The following is a 12,003-nucleotide window of genomic DNA, read 5'->3' as shown; positions in this document are numbered from 1 at the left end:
TGTTACATGTAAAATTAAAATATGTAATTTAATAATTAGGGGTGTGCCCGAAGCCGAAATGGCCCGGATAATGGCTTAAAAAAACAAATAACGGATAAGGAAAAATTTTGCCTAAATATTTGGCTGAGGCTGGCACACTCTGCTGTTTGCTAGATAACAGTTGAGCCAGGGGATCAGCGCAATATTATACACAGACCTAAAGTCATGCAATAATGAGTGTGTGAAGTGAATAAATATAAACTTTATGAACGAAAAGAACACAAATCAAACACCGCATGTTGCCTCTCCATGCATACGCACATTTGTTTAGTAAGTTCAAAAAGACTCGCTTAGAGAATTCTCCGTAATGAAAATGTGCGCCTTGAATTCATTCAGTCGTGTTCAAATGATCACTAAACGTTTGTCATGACGTCTCTGCTTATATGATTAATTTATTTTTAGAAATTAATAATTATTTTACTTTAACGCAGCATATTTGTTCAGTGATAACTACGGGGAAAAAAGATAGTCATAACGGTCTTATCAAGTAACTGTACGACACCTGGTTTTATCCGAAAACAGATACTAATAATTTTGTGACTGTTACAGATACAAATACTGGTTACATGAAAATTAAAATATGTATTGTCATAATTATAAAGTTTTGACAGTTTACGTATGTTATGTAAATGTTGCATTAGGCTATTAATTAATAGTTAATTAATAAAGTTTTTTGATAAAAACGCTATTTAATGTCTATTCATTTGGTAAGCATGAACCACGAGTAGTCAAGTAACTTTCAGGTATTTTTAAATAAGTGATCGACTAGCAGAAATCAGTGATGGAATTGCAACCCCCAATATATATATATATATATATATATATATATATATATATATATATATATATACTCAGTTTCATCTCCATTTACAAACCAAGGAATTTTACAGTACAGTCAGTTTGCAACCCGTCCCTTTTGCGCCACCTGGTGGTAGTTTCCAGAATAACTTTAACAAGCGACTGACTTGCAACTAATGCTGTGGCCCTGCAGCAGTTATAGCCATTTTGGTTGTCCACTACTGTATATAGTTTTGTTCTATAATTTTGTTCAATTTGGTATGCTTTGCAAATTTTAACACAAATGACGATAGCGAGTCGAGGCTGAACATTTTTTGTCCTCTGTGTGCAACACCGTTCTCGAGAGGCATTAGTAATCAAACACCAGAGCATCGTAAGAGACCAAATTAATGGAGCACAAATCGCCTGCTCCAGTGGTTCCCAAACTGAGGGACAGTGTACAGTCAGCAGAATATTTTGCAAAATTAACCTCTGCAGGGTGATAAAGACTACACTGTGTAATTTCCCCGCTTATCATGCAGCCACTTGTCTGATAAGTAAATAATTGAGCACAAAATATTAATTTCACATCTTTTAATTACCTCAGCATGCCTCGCAGTACCCACTTGAGTGCTCCATTATTAGTTGTAGCAGTTGTGGTTGTATCAATAACAGACCACTAGATGACACGATTGCAGGGAGACATGTAGAAATACAAACCAGATTCCAAAAAAATTGGAACACTGTACAAATTGTGAATAAAAACAGAATGCAATGATGTGGAAGTTTCAAATTTCAATATTTTATTCAGAAAACAACATAGATGACATATCAAATGTTTAAACTGAGAAAATGTATAGTTTTAAGGGAAAAATAAGTTGATTTTGGCTTGAAAATATTTTTCTCTACAAAAAAGGGGGCCCAGCAGAAAAAGTTTGGGAACCACTGGCCAACTCAAACACACAATATTTAATTGAACTGAACTGAATTCATACAGGCCTACCTCATGTTGCACGTTTGGATAAAAACAATGGCACAATAAAAAAAAAAAAAAATACTTTTCAGGTCAATGTCCAATCCCTCACTTTTTCTAGTTACATAAGGTTAAAATATTTTAGCCTGTAATTTTTTTTTTCTTATATCGCAACATAATATTGATATCGCCCGGACAGTGTAAAATATTGTGAATTAGGAATTTTAGCTCGTATCACCCACCCCATGATATCCTAGAAAGCTCTAAAGAGAGCTCCCTTTATAATCACTAAAAAAGCGATCACTCTTTGTTCATCGCAATCTCATAAAAGTTATGTTATGACCAATAAATCTATCTACACTGCACAATATATTATTTACATTGTGTATAAACTCTGAATGTTATACTGAGAGGATTCGACTGTATAACTGTATAACAGAACAAAAACTGGTGTGTGTTGCAGCCTTTTGGTATGATATAAAACCAGCATACGTACTGTCATGAGGATGATTGAAGTGTTTTCATTTGAGTAAAGCCTTTAAGTCCCTGATTATGGTTTTATTTGTTGGTGCGGGTGCAGGGTCTGAATTTTTGCACCGGATTGTGGTAAAGCATATAATTATACTCATTCCAATCATATTATGAAGGTCGAATGAGTAAATAAATCCACATATAAATAAGTAATTTGAAATCTAGTCTGTGGACGACCTTCACAAAGATGCATTACCACTGCACTGCATCCTCTCTCTCTCTCTCTCTCTCAAAATGCAGAAATGGTTTCACATCAGCACATGGCATCTGCACTACTAGAGCGCTGCAGCTGTGTTTACAAGACTTTTAATTGTGTTTTTGGGAAAGTTGACAGATTTGGCACGCTGCCCAATCTGACCATTGTTCACATCGTCACTAAAAGGTTATCATTTGGATGTCTTTTTAAGTCTTGCTGCTTAAAACATTCAAGCACAATAAACCATGAAGATATTTTTTTTTTTTAGGACTGCTTGAATAGCGGGGAATTTATCCCATTTTCAAAAAACTAATTTCAGCCCTTTATATGAATGCATTTTGTGTTAGTGTTATTAGTGTAGTATGTGTTAAATCATGCATATAAATTTAAAATAATGATAATAATAATAATTTATTTCCACATGATGGGACAAAAATGTAAAAATGATAGACAAGGTTCTGGACTCCCAAATATAGCATGTTTCCTAAATCTAAATGTTTTAATTAAAACTGTTGTTTTAAACTGATTCATGATATTGGCAGCAAAACGAGGATGCAACATTTCTGTTACTCATGTTTGGGATGAGCTAAACTGACACAAGATAACATAATATCACTTGGATTCAAAACGTTTTCGTGCTTCATTTAGTAAGGGATTAATTGCACATTTTTATAGGAGAAATTCTCTAAGCGAGTTTAGTATTTGATTCAGACACTTTACAAGTTTTAAGGTAATCACCTACTTTCTTGAGGCTAAAATCAGGACGCAGAGAGCGCTGAGTAGCCTTTACGAAAAAAAATATTGTTTTTCTCTTTTCAGTGAACTGGCAGTTGGCATCAAGCTTCTGCTCGAAGTTGTGGATTCATATAATGGGTTAAAAAATAAAAATCTATTCCCTTTTTTCCCTACTAACAACTTATATACCACTTACCATATGTACCACATAAAAACACACATACACACACATCACACTGTAAAGTTTACATCAAAGTCCAAATGATGTTTTAAGTCCTCCTGCTTCTCTTAAAAATGTCATCAATATTCTACTCTGTGTCCTATTTACTATTGTAGCATTGGACCAATCAGCCACACAATGTGGTGTTATATTACACAAATAATATCTAAACACTCTCACCTACAACAAAGGGTGCCAACTATGCGGGTCTATGGACCCTTCCACCGAAAATGCAACGTACATTCAAAAGTGCAGAGAGGCCTTGGTTCCATGGCAACCAAAGACAAACCAGTTGATAACCACTAGGTTTATTGCTCAAAGGAATGCAGGCGAGCAACTCTTACTCAATCTATCTAAGCCTTTGAAACACTGCAGATTTTAGCAACCTATTAAGATCATCGCTGTCACCCTGTGAGACGGATCTAATAAACTTGTGTACGAAATGCATGTAGACTGTACGATGCTGACACCGATGGACTCGCCAGCCAGGTACACAAAAGCAAAGAATATAAAAACATCATTAGGATGCGCTAGTGGTAAACCACATAAGCAGCATACATGTCTCACACTTTGAAGGTAGTACGAGTGTTCAACTAGTCGTTGAACCCCAACACATACGAAAGTGGAAGCAGGCCGAAAGAGGAAGGAATATAAGAGATTGAGGAAGCAATTTTATGTTTTAGCGTCATGTCGCATTGATTTCAGGTCACAATTTTTATTGGTGGCAATAACCATGGGCGTAACTCAAAACACGCTGCGGTGATGAACATGCTGAATTTCTGACCACTGCCAGAAACATAGATTGGAGGCTATCTTTGGTCGCACGGCTGTGAACAACGGCCAAATCTGAACCTCTTCACTGTCGGACATAGAACCACCGATAGAGCGCAACCGATCACAGAGAATCGCCACGATTATTTCACGATGCCAATCTTTCGTCTGGGATAGCCAAAAATTGTGCAGTGTGTCTCGGGTTTAAAACAGACACATAATGCCCATAAAAATTGACTCTTTTCTAATTAATTCATAGGAAAAACTTTCTTTGAATGAACACACATATACTTCAGGTCATTGTGTATGTTGTTACTGTCCTTGTATATTGCCTTTGTACTGTATACAGTTTTATGCATGCTTATGATAGAACCACTCGTTTATGTAATCTTAAATTTATGTAATCTCGTTTTTGTAATCTTACCTTTATGTAATCTCGTTTATGTAATCTTACCATGTTTAGTATCTATGAATTCATCTTCTGATGATCTGAACGAGAGTGTATGTTATATGTTGGTATATAGGCAACATATAAGTGTTCTAAGAATCTTTTGTAGTTTTTGCATCAACACCCAGTCGAATTACGTATGCAGAATACCATGCTCTAAAACAAAGAGTCGTAAACTTTCCCTCCGAAAGTGGAAGTCACCATTGGTTCTGTGACCTCCCAGAGGTGTGAGCTCAAATAGGAATAAAGAGCCTCACATCACATGACCACTGCCCCTTCAGTCTGCCAGTTCTGTTAGATTCTGAATGATGAGGAGCTGGGAGCTGAAAGATTTCAGCCCCGCCATGCTGCTTTACAGGGAGCAAGCTGTGGCCTAATCATTAGAGAATTGGACTTGTAACCCCGCAGGTTAGGAGTCTGGAATTGGTCTGTGGCAGGAGTTTGGCCAGGTGGGTGGGGGAGTGTGAACAAGCGCTCTCTTCCAACCTTCAGATTAGCCATGGCTGAAGTGCCCTTGAAACAAGGCACTGAATCCCCAGTTACTCCCCGGGCGCTGGATATATAACTGCCCACAGCTCCGAAAACACAAATATTCTGTGATAAAGCTAAATCCGCATGAAAACAATGCGATGTCAGACTTCACATCCCTTCAGTATCATCTAATCACGATCCACACCGCAGCGCCCGAGCGCGAGCTATTGATGTTATAATCTTGAAGGCTTCGGTGGTGTGCCGCCCTATCATCAAAACAAACAAAGCTGCGAGACTGTGCTTCACATTTTTTAAATGTGCGCGTACGCTTCGCCATGTGAGAAGGAATAAAATTTGGATTTACCTCAGAAAGAAAGAATGGGGAAGTGGCTTTGATCCAGCAGCAGCACTAAAACATGAGTACATTCTTCTCTATTATTAATCTGCTTGTTATTAGTTTTCATATAACTTGTACACCTTTTACTACGTTAGACTTTGTCAAAACTATAATTCCTGACTCAAAGGTATAATCAGATTGCAACCATTATGAAAGTTTCCGTTACATCTCATCTCAATGTTTTTCCGAGGAAATTACTTTATTCCCTGTATCGTAAAGCTAAATTTTCAGCAAAATACTTATAGTCTTACTCCAAGTGTAACAAAATACCCTTCCACTGCTACCATTCCAAAAGCTGATGAGGTCAGTGTTATATATATTAATATACCCAACCTATTATATATAGATATATACTTATTTAACACCTAATTGAGTGATAAATACCAATAATCAATAGTATATAAACGTATGCTGTTCAATTAGCCAAAAAAAAAAATCTCATTAAATGACTGGAGTAATGATGCGAATAACTCAGTTTGAAAGTCACAGCTTTGATTGATTCATAATAAGCTGTTTTACGGCCACTCACGGTAGATCTAAATTATGTTGTAGGATAATTAAATATATTCTAAATAAACTACAAACACTAAAAATATATAACATTTATTTTGTCCTCAACATTCTTTCTTGTAACTGCTTCCTTCTCAGTCACACATCTGACTGAATGGCTCGATGATGCAGCTCATTATGCAGGCCTTTGGTATGCTTCCAGGTGTGAATCGCACCAAATATTCATGCTAGTTGGCAGCCTGCCGCATATGCCCTGTTCTAAACAAAAAGTGTCTATTGAAAATTTAGAATTAAATCAATGTTGTTTCCAGCGTTGAGTACAGCAGGTAGATTTTCACTAAGGTACAAGCAACAGTTCAGGCTACACGCTCAGGTTTGACTTCAGTCTTGTGGGGTAAATGTTTCTGAAAAAAAAGCACAAAAAATCAGGGCACATGTCAAAAACGTCTTTCAGACCCTGAAAACCCCCTTAGACCTCAGAGGGGTTAAAGGGGGTCCATATGACTGCTGCTAAAAGCGAACCACTTATTCTGTGTATTTTAAATGTTTCTGTGGTTTAAGGTTAAAAAAAAACCCATTATTGTCCACATACTGTACGGTATTGTTTATCCTCTATGCCCCGCTTTCTAACATGTGTCAAGTTTTCCATCCACTCGGCTGGGCGAGGTGTGCTGTGATTATTGTAGTTGCCTCAAGCGTGTGCGGAATGATTACCCGTCTACCTGACTTAACATATTGTGATGCCTTATCTTGACCCAGTTGACGAGGAATAAACATTAAAACCCATTATACATGTGAATCTCGCAAACAATGATTTGCAATTAGTCGTGTCCCTCTTTGGAAGGAGCAAAAACAAGGTAGTGACATAACCGCTCCTCAATGAAACAAGCGTCACACCAACCACTGGTGACTATAGCTGTGAGCGAGAGGCTGGAGGCTTAAGAGTGACCACGGTCTAGCAGTGAACCGCAGCCGGCTTTTTATGAGGCAGAGGACTGGAGGCTTGAGGCCGGATTCTGTACGACGGAGCGTGCAGCGGTCTTGCTTATGATGCAACCAATGTGAATACCTAACCCGGGCCCTGGACTCCGCTTAGTCTGCGGTGAGAAACCCCCATTTTGCGCGATACCCAGTCCAAAGTTTGTTGTATTTTACCCTCAGCAGCCAACGCAGTGCGGCTCAGGCGCAAGACAGTGGCGAGGATATTATCTCACTCTTTGGAAGCAAACAAAGTAGTTTACGGCTTTCACAGCGAGAAACCTTGCAGCGTCTACTCACCCGACATGGTGGTAGCCGGCAACAACAATAAGCTACAACCAGGGAATAAAAGGTATGTACCCTCTTTCTTGCTGTGAAGATCTGGGCGGCGTTATTTATGTAAATCTTTCCACATACTGACGTAGAGAGTGTGGGGAACCAGTAGAAATGAGCGTTTTTCAGGGGGGTTGTGGGGCGAGATCATGGCTTTTATAAAGAATATCTCTGCTGGATTGAGACTTCCCAGTCTTTGTAACTTTACAGATCTTCTTTATTCACAAAAGCTTGTAACACTCCAAAGAGAAAGGAAAATTTGAAAATCACATCATATGACCCGCTAAAGAAGCTGATAAATAATAGCCAGAATAGAATATGACGCATCTATAATATAAGGGTGTACCTGTGAAAGAAAATTACGCATTTTTTTAGGCCGCCATAGTATTCAATAATGACTGTGGTACCAAAGATGATTAATAATATAATATTATAAATGATAACTCATTACTTAAGGAGTGAATGGGTCCTGGAGCCATTGGGAATGAAACGCGTAGAAGCTGATTAAGGGGCCTCAATATTTTTGCCCATTACAAGACATGATGTCATTAAAAGGCGAGAAAAGGATAAAACTACAGCAATTAATTCATGCGTTAGGATCGTTTATCTTTCCATATCGTGACTTGATTTCCTACATATAACCTGCATTCTCTACGTTATCTTTTGAGTCACTTGAATCCATACCCTATTAAGTTCTCAAATGTAATTATTGAAAATGGATTTACAAAACTGTAATTTCCCTTCCCCATATAGTCCTCTATGAATAACAGATACACACCTAAAAATTAACAATCTGTCCTTTATAATGACTTGGATTGAAATGATAATATGGGCTGTGTGTGATCTTATTGCTGTTAATGGTAATGCTCTTTAAATAACAAATTTTGCTTACAATACAGTTTCTTTAATTGGCAAAAAATTTGACACACATTCAGTTGTCACACAAGATGCAATAACCAATATATATTAGAAACTCAAACTCTAAGAAGTTATATATATCAGAAAAATATACATACAACAAAAACAAAAACGTAATATATTATGTTATTTTCCGTGGCAGTGATTTTTTGGTGAATTTATGTTTTAGTAGAGGTTATAAGTTTTGAGAATAAAATAAATGATATCTAATTGCACCTGCAGGAGACTGAGAGTCAGAGGTTCTTAATTGAGATAGATCCTTGTGGCGATGCATTCATCAAACTGACTAAAGCAGTGAATCAAATGTAGTTTTAGCACAGATTTCAGGAGGGCTGTTTCTTACAGGTGAAGACAAATCACTCAGATCATGATCTTAAAGATACTGAAAATAATGTGAGCAGTTCGAGTTCTGTTACTCAGGACTCTGGGTTTCAAGCAGGAGCGTAATCCATCAGCAGAACTGCAGCCCACTCATATCAGAGAGATCAGGAAAGACCAAGGCCCGTCCACACGGAGACGCGTTTAGCTGTTATACGAATAATTTTTGTATCGTAATAAAGCGTTTCGTCGCACACGGATCCGGGTTTGGGAGACGTGAAACTTCGTTTTTAGGTATGTGGACAGTTAAAATAATCAGTACGATTTTCTGAAACTGAAAAAAAAAAAAATGAACGTCCCCAGCCCAAGTCTCGCCCTAGTCAGACACTGCTACGTCCAAGTAACAGCAAACAAAAACATAGAACAAAGCACTGAACAATTGTCTTTTTATTACCACGAACATTGAACACAGATAATAAAGTATTGTCCCCGGCTTTCATTTGTATACCGCGCGCAAGGTTGTATGTGTATAGTCAAGTCATTCTTCTCCGTTTTTAGTGTATTCTCTGTGGCAGCATTACAGGCGTCATACTGGTCTGACATGTAAAATACATCATTTTGTGTTGGTTTGCGGTTTCTTGTGGACAAAAGATATTTCTTGAGACAAGGAAAAAAAAAAAAGATTGGATTGGGGAAAAGCTCTGGCTTCATGTGGACATAGCCCCAATTCACACTGAGCTCAGGTGTTGATTAGCATGAACAATGACACCAATTAAAGGAATGAGGCAGAAGCATCAAGAGGCAATAAAGACGAGAGTTGACATTTCACACCTCAATAAAAGAGATTTAAAAAAAAAAGTTAAGTGCAGGTGGCTTTCTAAAGCTACAATTTAGCAGAGGTGGAAAGTACTCTTACTTGTGTTACTGTAACGGAGTAGTTTGTGTGTGTGTATTTTTATTTTTTAATAGTTTTTAAAATCTATGTAATTTTCCTTTTACATAAGTATGTTTTGTTTGAAGTATTGTACTTAGTTACATTTTAAAACATATCCATTACTGAGTAAAAAATAAATAAATAAAAATAATGCAAGGTGCGGCAAAAAAAAATTGCTTCCTGGAAATACTGCAGCATTGATTGATTGATGGGGCGAACAAACGACAACAAGACTACACAAAGTGAGCAGAACCCAGATGAAAAGCAGATGCTGTCAAATTACTTATGAAACAAACCATGGCTCATTTAAGTAAACACTTTGACTTCAAATGTAAGGCAATAGCTTATTATGCAGGGTAAGCTTGAGGGCTCGCAAAATTCTAAATCCTGGTAGGACTTCGAGGCAGGTACTACAGGTAACTACATCTGCTTGAATGGCATGCATTTCATGACTAAGTGAAGTGGGGTTGTGGTAGACGTGAATGTATGGTATTTCTCTTAACCAAAAGTTTCTTCTGAAACCGAGCACTTCCCCCCCCCCCCTGATCGCGGAGACACCATCATACACTGACTGATGATTATTTTCAGTACTATATCCCTCGATCCCTGCACCTGCGGCCGTAAGGAATTTTGTGAGGTACATATACATCTGCATCCAAGTGCTTACGCCAAGTCAGTCCCAATCAGTGTGCTCTTCTTGAGTTACACCACGAACCTATCACAACGTGATAGGTTCTCCACATCTACAGTTCCATTACTTTTCATACAGAATTCTGATCTGCACTTTCATAATTTAAATTTACCTCATTCAGCAAACACTGCGCTAAAGTGTCACTGATTTAATTGTTGCATGTGGTCAGAAGTGTATTTTGGCATTTTTGATTGATACTTCTTCGTCAGTTACGTGCCAAATTTTGGTTGTTCTTTTTGGTCAAAAGATACTCACAAAGTCTAAGGAATGAGCCCCTAGTGCTATGATCTACATTTTCAGATTTTTCACAACGAGTGCCTTCAAAATACCACAAAATGCAGCTTGTTTGACAGATAGAAAGTGCACAACTTCAGCGATTTACCCCAACAAACAGTATAATAGCCTTCTCTACTCAGTACCCCCAGAACTGGGTCCTGTCTGTCCTCCTTTATAAATCGTGCCACAATGATTGTATATTAGCAATACAAACAAGGGAACGAATTATGAATTATAACACAATTTACTATTTTTTTTTTCCTGCAGGGATCTGTACATTGATAAGAAAATTGTGTGAGCTTATTTCCCTCGGCTTCGATTGAAAGATCTGAAAAAAGCCAGATATTCATCCTCCCGTTGAGGAAAGTCAGGGCAGAAGTGGATGGAAGTGAACAGAAGTGATGGACTAAAGCACCAGATGCAAACGGGATCTCTCCCGTCTGCATCATATGGTTAGTTGACTGATGTATTCAGTCTATCTCGAGGTATTGTTACACCTTTACTTTAAAGTAGGTTATTAGTGTTGTTGATATGGGTTATTATTTATTATTTATATTTTTGTCTGGAGTGCAAAGCAAATTTGATTTACAGACTGGAATGGACATAAGGATATAGTGATGAGTCCCACAATGAAATTGATCAAGATCTTTTAGAAGAGTAATCGTGAATGATGAGAAAGTTTTCCTTTTAACAATCAATGTTCAATCTGTGCAAAAAGATGAGCTCCATCGTGCATTTATAACAGAAGATGAAATTGTTCCTTTTTTCAGTGTTTGTATTGCAGGACTTGAATTTGTATCAACACTCATTGTGCCTGTTTGTCACTTGTTTTAAACTTGAACCTGTCATGTTGTCAAGTGTTGACATGTTTGGTTAATAAAGTACTGCTTTAAGAGCTGCATTGTAATTGGGATTTTTTTTTTAACCTTTGTTGAAGCATTGGGACCTGTTTGTTAAACTCGCCTTTTTGTAAACTTTTTTAATTAATTTCCTATATTAACATGAGTAAAAAAAATGGGCCACGAAGCAAAACCAGTTGAGAACCACTGTTTTTAAAGCTATATTAAGTTGTGCATATACTTGCATTTAAAAGATAGTATTCATCTTATTTTAAAGGTAAGTGTTTGCCTTTTATTTCATCTCACATTTTTCGCATACCTAAATCCCTTATGAAGATGCATATTATGCTTACTATATATAATAAAACCATGCCAATGTAATATTTACCTTACAGTATATCAGACATAAAGTTTTGCTGGGCATTCTACTTTCTTGCCATTTTAATGTGAAACTTAATCTTAAATTACTTATTTTTAGGGCCAGGGCTCTAGCATTTATTTGTGAGTAAACAAACATTTTCAGTCTGCATATATAAATTTATAAAGTGGATATCCCTTTCATTCTGCAGGATGACTGCGAAATCCCTATTTCTGCATTTTGAAAAAATATTTGATCAAGAGAGAGGTTTATGCTCAAATGGCTCAGAT

Source organism: Cyprinus carpio, chromosome A4 (assembly GCF_018340385.1).
Source record: "Cyprinus carpio isolate SPL01 chromosome A4, ASM1834038v1, whole genome shotgun sequence".
Taxonomy (NCBI): Eukaryota; Metazoa; Chordata; class Actinopteri; order Cypriniformes; family Cyprinidae; genus Cyprinus; species Cyprinus carpio.
Note: the sequence above shows the minus strand (reverse complement) of the source record.